A 20,556-nucleotide genomic window follows, 5' to 3' on the forward strand; every position below is an offset into this window, starting at 1 on the left:
TGCCTGAATCCCATTCTGCAAGTTGAGGACCCTCGATAATAAATAGTAAATATGAAGACAGCAGGGAAGTCGGCCAAGAACTTTGCAGTGATTAAGGAGTTGGAAAGTCTGACTTAGGAAACATTAACATATTCAATCTGCCTCAGGGAACGTTAAGTCAGAAGGAAACACCTGGTGTAAAACTGGGGTCTGGCGGTGCCCGCTGAGGTACCAAAGCAACAAAGTGAAATTAATACAAGGAAACTTCGGAACAAATACCACAACGCTCGAGTGGGCTTTCAAGAATTCAGCAACTGTACGCACTTTACCCAAATGCTATTTCAATGTCTTTCCTTCTCATCTTTCACCAAGAAACACTTGCAGAGGGAGAAAGGATCTTAGCTCCTGCTTAAACCCTTCCTGACGCAGGCAAGAATAGGTAGCTCAGGTCAGTTAAGAACCCTAGTCAGGAATACACACAGCTAGTTAGGGGCAGTCCTAGAAAATGCTCTTTAGTTCCAAGAAATCTCTACACTGCCCAGAAATCATTACACACGCAGGCACACATATCAACAAAAATAGTGAAACAACTCATAGAAACAGCTTTCCCCAGGGCCATAAATATTGAGGAGTGGGAGCCAATTATAAAAAGCTAAACTGACTTTTAAAGAACAAGCTCAGTTACGTGGGAAGACAGTGTGCTGGTGTGGACTGCAGCTAACACCCCATCGTCTCCTCAGGCACCTGGTGTGCAGAGGCTCAGAGTAACCCAGATCTTTCCAAGACCTCTCTTCCAAACCCAGACCCCCTTAAACATCTTTTCCCATCTCTTTACTCAACTTTCCCTGCCAGAAATCGTTCACCTCGTAAAACCACAAGAGTTGTAATAGCTTGTAAAAGTATTCTCTCTCGAAATTGCTTTTTGGGTGCCAAGTTTTCTTTTCAGAAGAATTATGTGACTACGATCAGCAGAAAACCTCAGGAAGCATTTCTCCTAGCTTAGAAGGAGTGCCAGGTGCTGAAAACGAACTGTGAAAGGACCTCAGTTCACTGCTGGTGAGAAACAGCAGGGAAAAACTCATTTATCCCCCCAAACAACCCAGTTGTTGCAAGAGAGATAAAGAGCATTTCATTGAACATGAACTGATTTATAGAGAGAGACAGCAACCGAGGAAACAAACTCTCAAACAAAAGTGACAGCATCTCTAGACCTTGAGGAAAGACACACAAATAACGTGCAGAGGGACAATTAGCCAAGTACCGCTCTCTGGAATCAAGTCTGTCATCAGGCCATTTCTTCCTAACTGGATGTTTTATACCTAAAGGCAAGCCGATGTTTTAAATGACATCCAAAAAAGCTGCACAAATGAAAAACATTAAGGGGGATTAATACTTCCCTTATATGCTCTATTTAAAAGCCTTATCAAGGGTCAGGAAGTCAGCGTACTTCTGGGACTGATTATTGGAAAACAAGTTTTGTTTGAATTTTGAGTCAGACCAAATTTGTGTCTACACACTCTGGCCTCCCAGGACTCTGGGGAGTTGCCGAACAGAGGAGAGCAGCAGGTTTATGCTCGGGCAAGAGCACCTTGTCCAACGTGACTAACTCGCTCCTTTCGAGTTTGCCCTTCCTAATGAGCATTTGGCCCCAACGGAGACGAGGCCAGGAAATAGCAGTGTGACCTGTTTTCAGAACTTTCCTCATCAACTGGTTACCTTACTGAAAGGTTCCAGGCCCTTAATGGACAGAAGCAGACACAGTTCAGTGTTCTGGAATGACAAAGCATGAGGTACTCAAAGTTGCCTGCAGTTGATAACTGCAACAGATGTCTGGACACCCTGTTCCTACAGCACGGTTCTGCCTTATTACCATTTCTAATAATAATGGCTAACATTTACCAAGCATCAACATGCCCACCATTGTGCTGAGGGCTTTACAAATGTTCTCTTACTGAATCCTCACGACCACAGCACGAGGCAGGCACTACCATTATTTCCATTTTATTGTTGGGGAAACCAAGGTACACAAAGGTTAAGATGCCCATGTCACATATAATGAGCACGAAGGCCAGGGTTATAACCCAGGTAACTTGACTCCTAAGCAGAGCTTCTCATCAATGATGATCGCTGGAACACGGGCTCAAACGTCAACCGTTCTTATTCTCTGGATGGTAAGATTACGGAGAACTGATTTTCTTCTTTATGCACAATTTTATTTCCTAATTTTTCTCCTGTGGCCACACAACATTTTGATAAGTCAGAAAAAGATATCAGTATCTTCTTCCTAACCAACATGCTTAAGTAGACAATTGAATGAGTAAATTTTAGTCATATTTTACATTTCCCTCCGAAAACACAGACCAGTACATCCACCAGTTAATAATCCTTAACTAGGCAATCTGCCAGGGGTCCTAATTAAAAAAAAAGAAAACAAACAAAAAGTGGGGGGAGGGTGAGGAGAAACAGATTTTTCCCCAGGGGTCTCAAGCAATAAGTCCCCTTACAAAGGATGAGGCAGAAGCCTTTCTGGTCTGGCTAGAAACCTCTGGCGGTCTCCCCTCACTACCATTAGTGAAGAGAAGGAGAAGTGCAGGTGGGAGGAGGAGAGGCCCTGGTGCAATCATCAGTGTGTCCTGGGAGGAAAAACAAAGGCAGGGAAAGTCAACAGAAGAGGCCTCTAGGGCCTGGAGGGGAGGAGGTGGAAAGTCTGCCTGTGAGCGATGAGCCTGGGAGCAATCTTCTGGAAGACTTCCTGTTGTCCAGATGCAGAGTGGGAAAGATTGCCTCTTTATCTGATCCTGGACCATTTGTGCCTGCAAACTTCTCACAGCTGTACCCAGAGTTCCTGTGTCACTCACACAATGGCTGGGGATCACCTAAGAACAAAACAGAGCCAGAACCTTCTGCCATCTGCATGACCCTGGGACATCACATGCTATATGGACATTCAGGGCCCCTTGCTAACAACCTGAGTTGGTCACTTGACATATGAGAACAGGCTCTGACAGTCCGCTCCAGAACCAGTAATAACAGCTTGCTCTCTGTGTGCAAGCTATTATTACTAGCCCACCACTGCCACCCAGCCCACTTAAACCTCTCGCTTTCGTTTCATCTGTAAAATGGGGATAATTCTTACTTCAAGGGGTTGTTGTGAGGAATAGATGAAACAGTGCATGAAAAGTGCCCAGTACAGTGACTGGCAGACTTTCGCTGCCCAATGCTGGCTACTTTTTTATTATTTTTTAATGAGATGAAATGGAATTCTGGATGATTCTAGGGCTTCAAAATTTAAACTCAGTAAAGGAAAGGATCCCCTTTACAAACATTCAGTTGGGTATCGGAAGAAATGAGCTGCTGTGCCACCCATGACAACATATTCTGCTTTAGGGAAAATTATTATCCTCCCTAATTCACCAGTTGAGAAAAAGCTGAACTCTATGGAATTATGCTCAGCTCCCAACCACAGAGCCTTCTGGCCTTTCCAAATATACAGAATCAGAATAACGGTTGGCAGGAACCCTGTAAAGCATCTAATTCTATCTCCTGTCCAATAACGCAATCCCCCACCACGTCTACTCTGGATGGTCTTGCCTTCTGCTTCAACACCTGGCAATGGGACCTCTTCCAGCTTCAAAGAGCTCAGTTAGAAAACACTCCTTCCCCCTCCCCTACCCCCACACAGGGACAACCACCTTCCAGAACTTTTGCTACTGACCTCTCCTCCGATGCAAAAAGACCTCGAAATACCGAATACTCTCTATCTGATTTCCCCTGAAGACATTGCTTCTGTCTGCAAAGTATCACCATCCTCCCCTGACACAGGCTGACACTGCCCAGCCTCTAGAGCACTCCTCACCCCAGGGCAGGCAGGAGCTGAGGCCCCACAGCCAGTACGCCAGGGTTCAAACCCCAGCTCTGCCACCCTGTCACTGTAGGACTGCAGGCCAGTTCCATAGCTTCCCTAAACCTCACTTTCCCCATCTGTAAAATGGGGATAAGAGCAGCTCCCCCAGCAGGCTGTCATGAGGTTCAGTAAGATGGCGTTTATAAAGCACTCGGCAAGGTAGCTGGCAGGAAGTAAGCGAGCAATGAATGAAAGCTAGCATTAGACCACCACCACTCTGACGGGTTGATGCATCTTGTAAAATAGGAGTCTTCCAGGGTGGCTTGACCAGGGCAGAGAAAGGAGGATCTTCGATTCTATCCATAAGAAAGGTGGGAATAAAAACACACAAATTCAAAAATCTCCTTGGAGAACAGAAACCAGAGGTGCTGGTCCTCCCAATCAGTGGTCTCAGAATCGGTGTTGCTCTTTGCCTTTTCTAAACCTCCCTGGTCATCTCATCTACTCTGCTGGCTCCAGTGCCTTCTATATGATGAGAATCCCCAAAGCTGTATCTCATGGCCAACAGCTACTGGGATTCAGCTCCCAGATGCCCACAGTATCTCAATGTATGAAAAGAACTCACCTGTCTGCCCAATCTGCTTCTCCTCCTCCACACCCACTTCATCAACCACCACAAAGCCTGGTGGCACCTCCAGTCTTCCTTTTGTTCTTATCCCTGCCACAGGGCCTTTACCCATACTGTTCCTTCAGGTCTAGAACACACTCATCCCAATCCCACTCCTTGCTCTGGTTAAAGCCGAGATCTGTTTTGCATACCACTGTATTTCCATCACCAGTGCCTAGCATATGGTAGGTGCTCAGTAAATACTTAGCAAATACATGAATGAAAAGTCTAATTGAACATCAAATCTCCCTGATTGTAAGCTTTAATATATCTCTCAAATGCTCCAATTTTTTTTCTTTTTTTGCTTTTTTGCTGAGGAAGATTAGCTCTAAGCTAACATCTATTGTCAATCTTCCTTTTTTTTTTTTGCTTGAGGAAGATTAGCCATGAGCTAACATCTGTGCCAATCTTCCTCCACTTTATACGTGGGTTGCTGCCACAGCATGGCTGACGTATGGTGTATGTTTGAGCCCAGGATCCAAACTTGCAAACCTAGGCTGCTGAAGCACAGTGCATGAACTTAACCACTACACCACGGGGCCAGCCCCTCCTCCAATTCTTTTTAACTCCTCTGCCCCCACTCAAATCTCAGCCAGTATCATTTCTGACTGAGCTCCAGAAAGCCCTCCTATTAATCTCTGAATCCATCTTTCCCCCTCAATCTATTCTACACACACAGCCAGTGTGATCTTTCAGAAACATAAATCAAACCATCTCATTCCTCTGCTTAAAACCTTCCAAAATCTCTTTGGGGCTCTTCATAATCTGGTCCCTGCCTACCTCTCCATCCTCATCTCTCTGTACTCTCCCCCCTGCCTTCTACACTCAAGGCATAATGAACTTGTTCTGGAACCCCCAACATGCGTGTGCCTCTCTGTCCCCCAGGCCTTTGCACATGCTGTCCCTGCAGCCTGATGTTCCTCCCCTCCCACATCACCACTTGTGGCTAATTCCCAGTCACCTTTGCAATCCCAGTTTGACGTCATTGCCTCTGGGAAGTCCTCTCTGACTCAACTCTGGGTTATATGTCCCCAACACATTTCTCTATATAGCACCCCAATCACCCTACCTGGGCCCATGAGCACTGTCCTAAAATTGCTTATTCATTTGTTTGCTTATTTGCTTGTCTTCACCACTAGACTGTGAGCCCATGAGGGTGAGGACGGCAGAATTCTTCTTCCCTGGCACGTTGCAGTCCCTAGTACAGGGCCTGGGACATGCAAGCAGTCAAATTTGGGTTCAATGTACTTTAGTGTCACATTATCTGCTGCCTAGAAGAACTTATACCGTTTTCAGGTGACTGTTTTCCTAAAACTAATTAATGCCAAGTTTATACTGTTGGATCAGGAATAGAGAGTAGGGGCCTATTAGCCCTTTTCAAATTTGGGAACCAGAAACAAAATTTCTAAATTCTATTCCTGGAAAGAAGTACCCCTCCCTGACTGACCACCTCCTCTGTACATCCAAAAAGGCTAGAACCACAGACTCAGAACCACCTGGGTTCAAATACCAGCTTCATCAATTACCAACTGTGTGTTCTTAAGCAATTTACATAACTTCTCTGAACTTCAGCTCCCTCATCTTTGGGGGGAAAAAGGTGGGGGGGATGAGCAGGGGCAACACTTCCTCTCTCTCAGGGTCACTGTGAGGGGCAAATCCAATAATCCACACAAAGTGCTTGGCACAATAACCGGCCCTTCCCTAGGGCTCATTTTCTGTATTTTCAAATGAGACTGAAATGAAAACATTCACTTTTCTTCCTTCAAAGTCTTCACTTACTTCTGTCCATAACTTGCGATTCTTCAACTGGATATACGCTTCTTACTTGGTCAGCGCTGCTAGAAACACATCCACATAAACAAAGGTCCCAGGAATGTTTAAATCCTCTGTCAGCCTAGGCAGCGGCTGATACTCCCACAGGTCACCTAAGGTATTGTTGCTTTTCAACCCCTAGATTCACAACCCCGAAGACAGCCAGACAGAACTCCACACCCCCTTCTTCCAACAGCAAACCAGGCCCCTGCTGGGTAGGGGTAGGGGGAACCTCTCCCAAGGAATGATAATTCACCATTTAGAACCTCTTCCACTCTGGTGTTAAGACAGGCTAAGGCGCAGCCTCACTGAAAAAGAAGCGTGTTCATTTCATTTTAAATAGCTCAGGATTGGTTTTAGATTTTTCTTTTTAATTTTTTGCTAAAAGCTTTGCGGCAGAAAACTCACTTATTGTAATTTTTCCCATCTATTTCTCCTGCACACACTTAACTAATTGCATTATATTCATTTTTCTAAAAAAAAAAATCTCAACTTTCGCCTACACACAATTCAGAACTTAAAAGTTATCAACTCCCGAAATGAGACTAAATTAGAACACTTCCATTAACCAAGAAGTTACCTAAGGTATCACTTAATCTTCAAGGGTGGACAGAAGAAATCAGAAGCCTTACTTTACACCCATTCATGGACCCCAAAACCACGACCCAGAGATTTTTTTACTGTCACGTAGAAGAAAGCATCCTGTATTTAATTAAGATGAAGCCACTTGAACTTTGGGGCTGAACATCCTGATTTTCAGTAATGGGGTGGGGGAGCCTCACTGACACTGCCCTTAAATCAGGCCCTTCCAACCAAGCTCTGATGTCAGGCACTAAGGACACCTGCCCCCAGGGGCACCATTCATTTCCTGACGTCCAAGCTCCCCACGTGTTTTACCACTCAATTACCTTAACTTTGACAATCTTACATACATCACCCAAGATACATGCAAAATATTCCCCGGAGGCCTGGATTTGTAATCATTTACCTTTCTTAAACAGTTAAATTGGCTAGCATAGCATATCTCATCTATTTTTAACAGCTTCCATCTTGATGCCTTTAACACCAGTTGTGACAGAGCCTGATAGCAAAAAAGCTTCAAGACAAGCTAATTTCTACGACAGGACACAACTTCATCTGAGGCCAAAAGCTACAGGAAGAACCAAGTAGGTTGCAGAGTAATAGTACGAAGGAAGTTGCATTTGAAGCTACTATGTCCAGACGGGGAGAGGAACCCACGCCTTATCATTTTTTAATGACCCTTCCCACTGCAGAACTTCTGGACTGCATGGTATAATCTTGCTCATCTGAAAAAGATGAACATAAGACAAGTACCCTAGCTTCCAAGTTCTCCGTGTTGCTTTGCAATTCAGGAAGAGCTTCAGCTGGAAAGGAATTTTGTTTTGCAAAAACAGCTTAAATGCATCGCCATGCATGTATTTCTGAACAGAAAGATCTGAAACAATACCCAGACTTAGGGGCATTCAATTGCATCCTGCCACTTAAGACTTCAACTTCTCCCTCTCTCCAATGTTCCATGCCACCACCAAACCTTCCACACTACTACCTATCCCATAAGCCAGTGGTTCTTAATGGTGCCCCAGAGACTCCTGGGGGCTCCTAAGACCCTTTCAATGGATCGTCAAAGTCAAAACTATTTTTCATAATAACATCAAGGTGCCATTTGCCTTTTCATTCAGTCTCTCACACGTGTAAGGTAGAGTTTTCCAGAGGCTGTAATCCAATGCCAGCAACTCTTCCTTTTTCTGTGCATACTCTTGTTTTCCCTCTAAAAGTCCTCACGGTTTGCCTGGCTTTGCAGGCCACTGGGGGCTGCTTGAGCTAAAAGTGAAGTGGTGCATTTTTGTGTAGGTGGTGGCTGTAGGTCCCCCCAGGCCTTGTTAGCATTTCTGAGGGACGAGCTGCCCATGACTTCTTGGATCTCCATGTCACAAGTGACTGAAGGCAGAAGCAGATACATGATATGTGACTCCAGCTATCTTCTACTAAGTCAGATCTTAAAGTAATTTGCAAAAATGTAAAACAATGTCACTCTTCTCACTGCATTTTTTTTGTTTTGGAAAATATAGTTATTGTTCACAAAAAATATGATACTGTGTTAATGTCTAAATGGTTTTTTTTTATGTTTTCTTGGTGTTAATTTCTAATATGATAAATACAGACTGCTATAACTCATATCAACAGAAGTTCTTTGGGGGTCCTCAATAATTTTCAAGCATGTGAAGAGCTCCTGAGACCCAAACATTTGAAAAGTGCTGCTATCAGTTTTCTTTGGTTTAAGATTTGCTTTGGCACTGGCTGGCTGTGTGCTTTGGATTCACATTGCATAAATATCAAAAACTGGATAGAATAGGATTAAGATGCAAAACGCACAACCGAGCAGCCAGGGCATTAGGGAGGACTCCTTGATTTGAAATCTAAATCCTCCTTTTCACTCAACACATTTATTGAGTACCTACTATGTGCTACCCCTAATCCAGTGCGGGGGATGTAGGTCAAAAGAAGACATCTAGTCAAGGTCCCTGCTCTCATGATATGCATATTCTAGTGAAGGCAGATAGACAGTAAACAAACAAAAAGATAAAACAAGTGAGACAAGTCAGATACTGATACATACTACACAGAGAACTAAAACTGACTGGGTGAAAACTTCATTTTGGCTGGTCAGAAAGAATAAGTTAAGACATTTAAGCTAAAGACCTGAAAGTCAAGAAAGAGGCAGTCATGCAAAAAATTTAGGCGGAAGAGCATTTTAGGCAGAGCAAACAGCTAATACAAAGGCTCTATGGCAGAAAAGAGCTTGGCAAGTTCCAGAAACAGAAAGCCAGGCAACGTCTACAGAATTAATGGAGAAAGGAAGAAAGTATGGGGTAAGGTCAAGAGAGAAGCCAGGGCCAGTGGGACTTCACAAGTGTAAAAAGTGCAGCTTTCACTCTAAGTGTGAGGGGAAGTTCGGAACCTTGACCAAGTTACTGACTCTTTCTGGGCCTCAATTTCCTCATCTGCAGAATGGGCAGCAAGAGGGCTTACCTCAGAAAGTTGTGTTGAGGATTAAACGAGAAAAAGGAAATAATGGGCTTACTCAGCACATATGAGCACAACACAGGAAACATTCCTGCTTGCCGTTACGCCACCTTCTAGTCTGCTCTGTTTCCTACTGGCGTAGCCTCCTCTTAGTAAACATTTTAGGGCTTATGATCAGTTGAGGATGAGTCCCATCAACCAGCAAGTCCAAATGATGAGTGAATGCAGACAAGGGACACATCATGAGAGGCATTTATCTGAACACGTCAATGCCAACTCCAGCAGAACATTCTCCCCACTATTCCTAGTAAAACCCAAAGCACCACTAGGTGAAGAGTGGATGACTACATCGCGTCTACACCGCGCCCACTGGGTCTACCCTTCAGTCACCAAGTTTTGCCTCTTGGCTCCAGAGTACAATGCGCTTGGAAAGTCATTCTTCTGCTGGACAATGCAGCCAATGGAAAGCCATCAGCCTCGCCTGTTCTTTCTTGGCATAGCCACATCACCTCCACCCCCTAAGAAACAAAGGGCCTTTGCCAAAGTCTTTTAGCACTGGTTTTATTGCTGCTTGCTTTAAAAATGATTGTTTAAAAAGGAGAAAATCAAAAAGCTTCCTTTTAAGTTAGGCTGCAAAGAGCAAGACTTCTGCACCAAGGCTTAAAAGTGCCTGGAGATCCAAGAAGTCATGGGCAGCTCGTCCCTCAGAAATGCTAACAAGGCCTGGGGGGACCTACAGCCACCACCTACACAAAAATGCACCACTTCACTTTTAGCTCAAGCAGCCCCCAGTGGCCTGCAAAGCCAGGCAAACCATGAGGACTTTTAGAGGGAAAACAAGAGAATGCACAGAAAAAGGAAGAGTTGCTGGCATTTGATCAATCTCCTGGCTGGAGGCCAAGGACACTCCTTCCTGAGGAGCACAAGCCTCCTTAAGATGCCCTCACCCAGGTACATATATGGTAATACGGCTGTAAATAGGGGGAGAGAGAACCACCGAGAGTCAAGAACAGGATTGACTCTTCCAAGAGAAGGAAAAAGGTTCTCTTTACAACTGTCTCTGCTTCTGTTACTGCGGACTCTCACGGTTAACTCTGGAACTTCCTTTGAGCAAAGACTCTTGATGATATCATCTATATTGTGAAATGAGGACGAGCAGCTCCACATTTTTGAGTTGGACACTTGGCAGCTGCCCCCCACCATACATATTTACATGCAGTCCCTCCTTGCCTTCTTGTCCCATTAGCGGCTAATCAGATTGTCCTCAGAAATGCAGCGTGTCACCATCAAGAGAGAATTTATTCTACCGCAAAAAAAACACTGCTTTCAGAGCATAGAAAATAGTATTCTGCTTTCGTTTTCAGCCAGTCCCAAAGGAAGTCACCAGCTCAGAAGTTTCAAGGTTAGGCATGGCCCTCTGTGAGAATCTCAGAAACAGCAGTTGTAAATCTGAAGTCTGGAGCGATTCTCCAGTTGCAATGTTGCTCGGTAGACATCTTACACACACACAAAGATAAACTTACTTACCTTTTCACAAACACGTCCACTAAAAAGCCAATTCTCGAAACAGATACACTATCTACACAGTTATTTTTTTCAGAAAAGATGTCAATACTGACATGCGCTCCCGTGTCCTATTCCTCAAGGCCAGTGTAAGAGAAGCCAACCAAAAGCTCAAAGCTGGCAGTCAGAAAACTGTACAGTTGGTGGGTAGAGATCACTTAGCCAAAATTCCTCATTTTATAGGTGGAAAAAACCCCTCTCAGTAATTTCTTGGAGGTCACACAGCCGATTAGTGTCTCAAGCTAGTAGACCACAGGCCTCCAGAAACCAAGGCGAGTGCTCAGGGGCATGGGAGAGGGTGTTCATTTTGTTAAAAAGTTAAAGTCAGTCCCAGCCTGCGAAGACGCCCCTTTGCCCACAGCCTGAACCACAAAAAAAAAAAAAAAAAAAAACACCAGCCTAGCAAGGTAGGTTAATATTCTCAGAGAGAGGAAAATCTCACTAAGTCTAGAAAAACTACTCTAGGACAGGGGTTCTCAACCTCAGGGCTATTGACATTTGGGGCAGAAAATTGTTGCGGGGGATCATCCTGTGCACTGTAGGATGATTAGCAGCATCCCTGGCCTCTAGCCGCTAGAAGTCAGCAGCACCCTCTCCCCCTCAGTTGTGACAATAAAAACATCTCCAGACATCGCCAAATGTCCCCAGAGGACAAAATCACCCCACTGGTTGAGAACTACTGTTCTAGGACATAGGTTTGGTTTTGTTTTATCTTTAAGACCATTTGAAAGCATTTATTATTCTACAACTTGGCAGCAATGACCCAAAGCAGGTATTTTTATACCTATTCTACGGAAGAGGAAACAGACACAGATGTTACATGTTTTGCCTGTACCAAAAAGGCAGTCAACACAGTCAGCGGGAGTCCCCATCCTGCAGTCCAACAGGGCAATACCACCGCGACCGGCTTTGTTTCACTACCTGATTTCTCACCTCCACTCCCTTTTAGTAACACTCAACAACTTCCCAAGCCTAATGCACTCCAGAGAGCTGTTCTGAGCAACATCTCAAAGGTGTCCAAAAAAACTGCTTAACGCGTTTCTCACAGGCCTCACTTCACTCCCCAAAGCAAAAGGGGCTTTTCAAAGCAGTACTCCAGTGCAAGAAATAGTTAATCAGGAGAGAGGGACAAAAAAGCAGATCTTCTAAGAAACAGCCTATAGCCTTCAAAGCGAGAGAAAACTTGCAGAAAAATAACTTTGAGAAATACTTTGTGAGCACTTACTATGTGTCAGGTACTCTTGTAGGTCAAAAATCAAAAAGGCCCATGAGGAAAAGAGATGCAAAGTGCCAGGGGGGTTTCAAATGACACAGATTTTCAAGTACCAGGAAAGGCTTCCCAGAAGAGGAAACATTTGGCCTGGGAACAGAAGGATCTGGCAAGGTGGATGGGGTGGGGGGAAGGGGGAGGCAACAAGGACATGTGCCAAGGCACAGAGGCAGGACAAGATTGATCTCTCTCTCTCTCTCTCTCTCTCACACACACACACACACACCCCTCCACACACCAAAGCAAATCAATGAATGTCCCTAAGTCTGGGTGTTGTATCAGCTTTTTCTGTTCAGAAACATGTGCATGGGGATGCTTTTAAGCTGTTTTTACAAAACAAAATCACTTCCCAGATAGAGCTCCTCCTGAAATGCAAATGAACTTGAAGGAATTTGGAGGCTAGTGATATTTTTCTCGTGTTCATCTTTTTCTTATGAGCAAATTTATGCGAACTTTATACCAGAAGATCTGCTGATTTGATGGGTCATAAAACATGAGTTCCTCAAAGTATCTGACAACAGCAGATTAAAATGAGGCTTTGTTTATATCTGTGACTTCACAATCCTAAGTAGGTTTTACATGTAGTTTAAAGTCTCTTTCTACCTCTATTGGAACAGCCAATAAAAAAAAAAATCCCCAAATGTAAGCTCCCATTTTTGTAAGAGAGAACCCTACCAGACCTATGTACTCTCGCCATAGGTTGGTGATTTAGCCTACCTTTCTATTTAACTAAAAATGGGAAGGCTGCTAGGGGGAAGTACGAAGGTCAGTTTCAAGAGGTGAGAGACAGTCACGAAAAAAACAAAGTAACCATAAAAATAAGACAAGTACTGAAAAAGCCCTAGAGGCAAGCACCCTCCCCTAGAGATCTTCTCCTATTTTCACATGTGTATGAATCCCCAGGGGATCTTGCTAAAATGCAGGTTCTGATTCAGTGGGTCTGAGGTGGGGCATGAGAGTCTGCATTTCTAACAAGCTCCCATTTGAAGCCAAGGATGCTGCTCTGGTGACCACAGAGTTGCAAAGATGTAGCACAATGTTTCTCAAACTTTTCACTGCAACCTACAGAAAGAAATACACTGAATTTACAACCCATCCTTCACTCTGTGTGAGTGCATGAGAAAGAGAGAAAGAATAAGAGAGAACCAGAAAGTTTGTTGCAATATACACCATTCTTTTTAGGTATCCATGCAATCAATATACTTTGATGTTTTCTATGCTAGTCTACATCATTAAAAAGCCATTGATCAAGGCCCATTAAATTGATTTCACAACCTCTTAACCAGTTACCACATAGTTTGAAACACAAAGATATAGAACGAAAGAAACATTTCTGTTTCTCTGGGGAGTACTGCTGTATCTTAGCCCCAGGATACTAAGGCTAAAATTTAAATTAATTTAAAAAGTTGAGTATGTTCAGAATTCTTTTTAAAAAGGCAAGGATGTGTCCACTGCATTTTGGAAAACTTCCATTAAAAATATTCAGGTTTTAAGTTTTCTTCATTTTAATTTGTTTTCTGATCTGTATGATGAGAATGACAAGAGCACCTATCTGGCGCTGAGCAGAGGTCTAAATATCATTTTCCTCTCAAAAGAACTCAGGCTTCTTGGAGAAAAGGCTTATTCCAGGTCTTGGACAAGAAACACAGAAGATGAGCCCGGAACATCTTGTCATAAAGAAAGCAAGAAAGTGATCAAAGACTAGTAGGGTGTGTCTTTTGAACCAACTTGAATAGCCTCTCTCGCTGAGCAAAGATGGACAATTTGAACATCAATAAGGATAACTACACAAAGTGAAATGTATAAAATATGTTTAAATCCATAAATTCATAATGATACTTAAATAAATACCCATTAGTCCTCTTGGTACAGGATTTTCAACAGTGGCACTGCTGATATTTGGAATGTATAATTCTGTGTTGTGGAGGGCTATGCAATGTATCATAGGCTGTTTAGCAGCAACTCTGGCCTCTAACCATTGCATGCCAGTAGCACCCTCTCCCAAGTTGTAATGATCAAAAATGCCTCCAGATGTTGTCCAATGTCCCCCCGTTGAGAATGACTGCCATGGAACATGCTAGAGAATCAACTTGTTATTTTTGAAAACTGGTAAAATACAGAGAGAGATTCAAGTACTGATCTTGTCTGTCTTATATAAACTATACCCCCAGAGAGCCAAAACCTAAGTGAAGGAAATTTCTTTCTTTAAAATATTCCAGCTAATAGATGAGGAAGGAAAAACAGAATCAGGAATTTTGCAACTCCAAATGAACTAGTCGATTGAGGCAATGAGCATCAGTGGTTGCTAATATCACAAGAAGACATAGCCAGACATATCATACACTCGCCTGAGTGAAGTTCACAAAACAGCCTTGACCAAAGAAAAAAGAACCTGACTCTAATTGGCCAGATTCTGAGCCTCTACTTTTGACTACCAAATTATGGTAAATACTGGGGACAGAGAAACATGCTCCACTACACCACACTGATGCAGCCAGCGAAATCCAAACTGTGGGAAAATATATCACCTAGTTTCTTCAATAACAACCAAAAAATGCATGGAAAAAAAGAGGTACAGAGGAAACATACAGATTAAAAGACACATCAACTATCTGTAATTTTTTCTGGATCTTAATTCAAACAAACTGTTAAATATGCTTATATATACACTGCTGTATGTATTTTTAAGTGAGAACATAGACTCAATAACAAAATTTGTTTTGTCTTTTCTTGAGATGGATAATAGTATCATAATTATTATTATTTTTTTAAAAGAATCCTAATACTAGAAATAGATGCTAAAATACAGATGAACTGGTATGTCTGGGATTTGCTTCAAAGTTACCCAAGACAAGAGGGGAGAGTGTATGAAAATACAGATGAAACAAGATGGGCCATGAACTGATAACCATGGAGGGTAGGTGATGATTAAAGAGGGGCTCATTATAGTAAGATCTCTACGTTACGTGTACACAAATTTTCTATATAGTGCAAACAAACAGAAAGGAGCACTTGGTCCTCCCTACCTCATTGGACTAGCTTACTCTGAAGAACAAATGAGAAATGATCTATTGAAAGGAATGATTACTAGGCTCTACCCCTATAATAAGATAACTAACATCTGAGCAACACTTTACCTTCCATCTAGTTTTCTTAAAAAAACAGTATAAACTGAATGAGAAAACCTGGACTCGACAATGGTGATGAAACCTGAATGAAGTACTTTACCCTAGTGATTCCATATATATCATCAGTCAAATGAAATCTCATCAAAGGCAGAGCCACCTTTGGGAACATGAAGATACAGATGTCTATTAATAAGAAAAGACTTTCAAGATATAGAGTGCAAAAGGCAAAGTACCAAACAGGAAGTACTGGCCAAGTCCCTTTTCAAGAAATTTAAATATATACATAATTTTATTTTCATACATATATATATATACATTTTTTTTTTTTTTTTTTGAGGAAGATTAGCCCTAAGCTCACATCCTCTAGCAATCGTCGTCTTTTTCACTAAGGAAGACTGGCCCTGAGCTAACACCTGTGTCCATCTTCCTCTACTTTATATGTGGGATGCCTGCCATAGCATGGCTTGACAAGTGGTGTGTAGGTCTGCACCTGGGATCCGAACTGGTGAACCCTGGGCTGCCAAAGCGGAATGTGCGAACTTAACCGCTGTGCCACCAGGCCGGCCCCTGCATAATTTTTATATATATACACATAGGAAGTCTGGAACCCTAATCTTGGATGGTGGGATTGGGGATGACTGGTTTTGTTGCTTATCCTTATTTCCTAATGTTTTACTATAACTGAATATGCATAGCTTACACAGTAAGTAACAAAATGTATGTTTTTATAAGTTTGTACACATGAAGGGGTCCACTTATTGGGGAGAATCACTTATGTGGAACTTCATATTCCCCAAGGATGACGCTAGACAGCAGAGTGTGAGTCCTGGTGGAACTGCACAGACTACAGGGTGCAGCAAGGCAGAGAAGGTTTGTGTTAAAGATAAATCCCCAGAAATATCATTAAGCTCTTAGAATTTGTTGTTCAAACCAACTGAAGGTTCACCTATTTATCAAAGAAGAGTCCTTTCTTACTGAAGCAAATTACAATCCCAGGTAAGTCAAGTGATTAACCAGACAGTCTAGAAATCTGGGTTTTGCCCCCCATCAAGTTCCAATCTCGTATGTGATTTTACCAGCATCTTCAGAAGGACGATATTGAGAACTACGCTGAGAATTCTGTGAGAGTTAAGAAATCCCCAGGGAAATACTCATTCCTTACCTGCAACAACCTGGGCCCTAACGATTTGACCTTGATGCCCTCTTGCACCTGAATGCTCAGCACTCTCCCTCAACCAGAGCCACCCAGGCCTCATTGCCCCTCCCAAAACAGGTTGCACCTGCTCCCATCTCAGGGCCTTTGCACTTGCTGTTCTGGCCCTTCACAACATCCTTTCCTCCAGATAGCTACATGGCTAACCCGCTCGCTTCCTTCAGATCTCTGCTCAAATGCACCAGATTAAAGAGCCCTTCCCCGATTCCCAATCCCCACCAGAGTACTCCTTTACCCTGTTCTCTTGTTGTCATTTTCTTTTTTTTTTCTATTGTGGTAAAATATACATACATAACATAGAATTTACCATTTTAACCATTTTTAAGTGTACAATTCAGAGGCATTAAGTACATTCACAATAAAGTGCAAAACGAAAGTCTGTACCCATTAAACAAATTCCCCATTCTCTCACCCCCAACCCCTGGCAACCACCATTCTACTTTCTGTCTCTGAATTTGACTGCTCTAGGGACCCCATATAAGTGGCATCATATACTACTTATCCTTTTGTGTCTGGCTTATTTCTCTTAGCATAATGTTTTCAAGCTTCATCCATGTTGCAGCATGTATCAGAAATTCCTTCCTTTTTAAGGCTGAATAATATTCCACCGTATGGATATACCACCTTTGTTTATCCATTCATCTGTTGATGGACATTGGGGTTGTTTCCACCTTTTGGCTACTGTGAATAATGCTGCTATGAAAATGAGTGTTACAATTATTTGTTCAAGTCCCTGCTTTCAATTCTTTGGGGTATATACCCAGCAGTGGAATTGATGGATCATCTGGTAATTGTATGCTTCATTTTTGAGGATCCACCATAGGGTCTTCCACGGTGGCTGCACCATTTTACATTCCCATCACCAGTGCACAAGGGTTCCAATTTCTCCAGATCCTCACCAACACTTGTTATTTTCTGTTCCCCCTTACTCTGCTTTATTTTTCACCATAGCACTTACAACCTGTCATACTTGCTTATTTAGACTGGCTGCCTTCCCCCACCAAGGATTTAAGCCTCTTGGGAGCAGGACTTTCATCGATGTACCCCCAGCACCGAGAACACACCCTGGTGCACAGCAAGTGCTCAAGAAATTTGTTGAATGAAGGAATAAACACTCAAATCCTAACAAGTTTAACAATTATTAGACTTCCTGAATGATTTATCACATCAAATGCCTTAAGCTATGTCCACTTTAGGGAGGAACCTGGACATAGTTCAATATGAGGACTAGCTCAATAGGTGATGGTTTCAGTGCTTTTTCTTAACTCATCCTCATTAGCAATAACCTCAGAACCACAGACACCATGAGAATTTGTAGGAATCAGAAATTAAGTCATTCCTGGCACTAACTTCAAGCCTTGACTGATTTCACCAAAAGAGACATGCAAAAACTTATAACAGTAAAAGTGAACTAAAAACTTGCATGCACTTCCAGTGAATATAGAGCCCGCAAATGCAATGCATTTTAAAAGATCAAGCCAACAGCAAACAAGATGGGACACTGGCCTCGTGTAGACTCCTTAATTAGACGTATCCAAGGACAGCTTGACCTAGAAACCTAACTCCAGCCCTACTTTTGTTTTTTTTCTGTTGTTCATATTTGGTGTTTGTTGTCTCATTTTGATTTGTTTTTTAAGAACTGCTTCTAAAGAAATCAGAGTTTCCATGAGATCATTATAAAGGAGCTAAAAATCCATGTGATTTTTTTCTCTGGAAGTCAGCTGCTTGTACACCATTGGATTCGAAGTTTTCTTTATCTCTAATATATTAGTCTTCCTCAATTGAAACCATTTTTAGGAAAAAGGCAACAGATGTGTCTTGTTGAATTCATCTATTCCTTCTCCTCTAAGCAACCGTTCCATTTCTCGTTCCTAAAGAAAAGATGCCAATTCCCTCCAAATAAATGGCAACCACTTTGTTGAAACGGATAGTACCACCGTCAACCCCAAACAACTTTCATGGGTCTCAAAGCGGAGGCCAGAAGTAATTCATTTACAGCATGAAGAACTTTCCCTGCTGAGCAAAGGGAAATCTTGATAGGCTCTTCTGTTTTGATTCGAATTATTCGAAGAGCAGATTGTACTTTCAACACACACACACACACACACGAAAGAAAGAAATGAAAAAGAAAAGTGTTCTGCACAAGCAGCCGCAAAGCAAACTGAAGGGTATAGGAAAAGATCACAGTCCACACTCACTGCAATTTAAACTTTCGAATGATTCAGATGGAGAAATGCCTGATTCTTTTAACCTGCTCAGATGCCTTGATGTAGACAATCAAGATGGATTTCAGGTATGAAATGAACCTAATGCTGAACTCAGACAATGTTCTTCGCGGTTTGGTTTGGTTTCTTTTACTCTCCTCTTTCAGGCTTTCAGCACACAGCTTTCCAAAACAAACTGAGTACAACACCTAACACCTCCTCAAATATCCACGCTCTTTCATCCCTACGTCAGAGCTACATCATTTCCTTCTTACATCAAGATAAGTATTGTTCATTCATCATTGGGGGGACACAAGCAAGAGTTATTTCATCAACAGCAATAAGTTTACCATTTTTCCTAGCTTCTCCCTCACTGCCCCCCCTCAACATAGGTGCACCTATGGGACAAAAGACAAGACAGCCCCCTGGGGTGATACCTTGCTTCCACAGTGTGCTAGCTACAGGGCAAGTGATTTCACTCTCTGCACCTCAGCTTCTTCATCTGTACCTGACTCACAGGGTTTCTGTGACATACGGCTCTAGACTTGACATACAACTACTTAATGTGTCAGTATTGTTATTTTTAGCAACAAGTTGGAGATGAGTCTGTGGACCAGTTTCTCCTTGTCTGCAGCTTACTCAAAGGAGGGGTCGTGAACCCAATCATTGGCCTTTTGAGTGCCCATGTGGCCATGCAAGTCAAGAGAATTCCAAGAAGGAACCAGAGCTCACACATCCAAATGCTTCCCACTCCACCAGCGCTCCTGAGGATCTTATCAACAGGAAACAAAAGCACTATACTACTATAACGAAGTGTCTGACTTTCATTTCTTAATTAGAAAAGCCCAAAGATTGTAGTCCAGGGAACAGCTAAATATTTAGAATGTTGAAGTTACCAAAACCCAGTCCCCCTCCCCTTGAGCCTGTTGTTTACCCCGTTCCTGACCACTTCGGAAGAAAAAACTTTTGATGACCAATTCTACAGCAATGGGGATTACGTGCACCCGTTAAAACCTCCCTTTCTTGCAGTGAAGTCTGACCATTTGGGGGAAAAAAAATAGGAGCTGCTTGTGTTCACAGATAAATGCTGCCCTCTGCTCATATCCCATGATAGGTACCTCAACAACAGGAACTCATCAGATTCCTTGACATCCAAGTGGCTTCAAGTCAAGGGCTGGATGTTACTAACTTTTGCTTCAAGAACTAACTTCCCTTTTTAAAGTTCTAATTCTTTCAATTTGCCAGCAACCACTTTCATTTCTTGCAATCCAACCTACTCTGATTAAACACCCATTCACAGTAAGAAAAAAGAAAGTGACTATTTTTGAGAGAGAGGCAGTTAATTTTTGCTTACATATCTTGGCAGATGAAATGCACTGCATCCTTCAGAATTTAAATCATCAACACGCTGCCTGGCAAGTTCAATTCTCAGGCCACCAATGGGCATCCCTTTTATTTAAAGGCCTTTTTCCCCTCCTCTCATAAACCTTCAGGCTGCTTCGATTCTGAACCACAGCCAAAAGTGCGAGGTGGGACTGCCCCCTGGATCTCATCTGCTGCCGAGAGCCCTCACCAAAGGCAGTGACAAATTTTGGAGACTGAGCCGCGGAGTTTCCTTTTCTTTCCTCCTCCCCATCTCGATGGCTCTTTAGAAAGAACTTAAAATAGACTTAGGACAAAAACTCCTTACTGACTACAGCACTCAGGCTTCCACACTCACCTGACCCAGGTCAGGCACTCCACTGCCAATACCCGCCAAGCCAGGGGTGCGAATCTTGCTCCTCTGTTATCAGCTCCTGAGTATTTAGAAAGAAAGAAGACTGAGTATGAG

The 20,556-nt window shown here is 42.8% G+C and overlaps 1 protein-coding gene across 6 annotated transcripts in view; it reads right to left on the reverse strand.

Annotated features, from left to right (window-relative positions):
- ITPR1 (inositol 1,4,5-trisphosphate receptor type 1) overlaps positions 1–20,556 on the reverse strand; it is a 318,989-nt gene that overhangs the window by 297,251 nt on the left and 1,182 nt on the right. For all 6 annotated transcript variants that reach the window (XM_014868346.3, XM_014868351.3, XM_014868350.3 and 3 more), the window contains exon 2: positions 20,446–20,521. The gene's annotated coding sequence lies outside the window, so the exon portion shown is untranslated. The remainder of the gene's footprint in view (positions 1–20,445; positions 20,522–20,556) is intronic.

The sequence above is a fragment of the Equus asinus genome, chromosome 21 (genome assembly GCF_041296235.1).
Source record: "Equus asinus isolate D_3611 breed Donkey chromosome 21, EquAss-T2T_v2, whole genome shotgun sequence".
Lineage (NCBI taxonomy): Eukaryota > Metazoa > Chordata > Mammalia > Perissodactyla > Equidae > Equus > Equus asinus.